The following is a 2,018-nucleotide window of genomic DNA, read 5'->3' as shown; positions in this document are numbered from 1 at the left end:
TTAGCCAGGTGTGGTGGCAGGCACCTGTAATCCCAGTTACTCGGGAGGCTGAGACAAGAGAATCACTTGAAACCAGGAGGCGGAGGTTACAGTGAGCCAAGATGGCACCACTGCACTCCAGCCTGGGCGACAGAGCAAGACTCCGTCTCAAAAATAATAATAAAAAAAAGGAACAAGTGCTAAATCATAAAATAAGCCTCAAAAACATTAAAGTAATATTTGAAACATATTCTAGAACAATTTAACTAAGTTAGAAATCAGTAACAAGCGCGGCCGCGCGAGCTCATCGAGGGGAGAGGCAGCCGCCGGGATGGACGTGTTCCTCACCATCCGGCGCCACAAGACCAGCATCTTCACGGACGCCAAGGAGTCTAGCGCGGTGTTCGAGCTGAAGCGCATCGTTGAGGCCATCCTCAAGCTGCTGCCAGACGAGCAGTGGCTGTGCTAGGACGACCAACTGTTGGATGATGGCAAGACACTGGGTGAGTGTGGCTTCACCAGCCAAACAGCACGGCCACAGTCCCCAGCCACAGTGGGACTGGCCTTCCGGGCAGACGACAGCTTTGAGACCCTGTGCATCGAGCCGTTTTCCAGCCTGCCTGAGCTGCCCGACGTGATGAAGCCCCAGGACTCGGGAAGCAGTGCCAATGAACAAGCCGTGCAGTGAGGACACCCGAGTTCCCCCCAGTAAAAGAGATTTGGGGGGGAAAGAAACCAATAACAAAATAAATACATGTATTTTAAAGAACACGGTTGGGAAATAACTCTAAATAACCCCTTCTAAATAACTCATGAATCAAAAAAATCAGGCTAAAAATTAAGAAATACTTAGAAGTAAGCATTTATAAATATAAGATATCAAACTTGTGGCCTAATGCTCAATTGATACAAGGAGGTAAATTTTAAAACCTCATCTTTATATTAGAAAAAAAGAAATTTAATACAATTATTAGCTAAATGTGCATTCTTAGAAATTAGAAAAAGGGCAATAGATTAAACCCAAAGCAGACAGAAGATACTAAATATGAGAACAGAAATCAATGAAATAGGAAGAAAAGACACAATACAGAGAATCAACAAGGTCTAACGTTTACTATTTGAAAAGACTAATAGAATAGATAAAACGCTGGTGGGACCTGGGGAGAGAGAATGAAAGAAGGTAGCTTATAAAAAAGGAAATACATTATGACCAATTTGGGCTTGTCCTAAGAATGCAAGGGTAGTTTAACAGAAAATAAATTCATGCAATTTACCACGTTAATGGATTAAAGGAGAAACTTATCTCAATGGTTGCTTGAGAAGCAAGAAAGTCATAACATTTTCATGTTTAAAAAAAATGTATTTGGCAAACTAGGAATACAAGAAAACTGCCTCAACTACATAAAGAGAATATTTAAAAATATAACTCTTACTGGCCAGGCGTGGTGGGTCACGCCTGTAATCCCAGCACTTTAGGAGGCTGAGGCAGGCGGATCACGAGATCAGGAGTTCAAGACCATCCTGGCCAACATGGCGAAACCCCGTCTCTACTAAAATACAAAAAAAAACTTAGCCGGGCATGGTGGTGCGCGCCTGTAGAGGTTTCAGTGAGTTGAGAAGATGCCACTGCACTCCAGCCTGGCAACAGAGCAAGACTCCGTCTCAACAACAACAACAACAACAAATATATTTATATATATATATGTATATATATGTGTGTGTGTATATATATATATATATATATATAACCCTTATTAGTGACATTCTGAGAGTATTTCCTGTAAGATCAGGAAAATGACAAGGACATGGGCTATTATTACCACTTCTATTCAACATTGTACCAAAGCACTCAGCCAGGAAAGTAAGAGGATAAAACCAAATAAAAGATAAAAGGTTGAGAAAGGAAGAAACAAAACTGGTTTGTTTGTTTTTTTTTTTTTTTGAGACAGAGTTTTGCTCTTATTGCCCAGGCTGGAGTGCAATGGCACAATCTCAGCTCACCACAACCTCCGCCTCCTGGGTTCAGGCAATGCTCCCGC

General features: G+C 41.9%; 1 pseudogene; it reads left to right on the top strand.

Moving 5' to 3' along the window:
* Positions 1–310: 310 nt before the first annotated feature.
* LOC467237 (elongin-B-like) lies at positions 311–707 on the top strand (annotated as a pseudogene).
* Positions 708–2,018: the final 1,311 nt, after the last annotated feature.

This window comes from Pan troglodytes, chromosome 14, assembly GCF_028858775.2.
Source record: "Pan troglodytes isolate AG18354 chromosome 14, NHGRI_mPanTro3-v2.0_pri, whole genome shotgun sequence".
Classification (NCBI taxonomy): domain Eukaryota; kingdom Metazoa; phylum Chordata; class Mammalia; order Primates; family Hominidae; genus Pan; species Pan troglodytes.
Note: the sequence above shows the minus strand (reverse complement) of the source record. Positions and strands in the feature narration are given on the sequence as shown.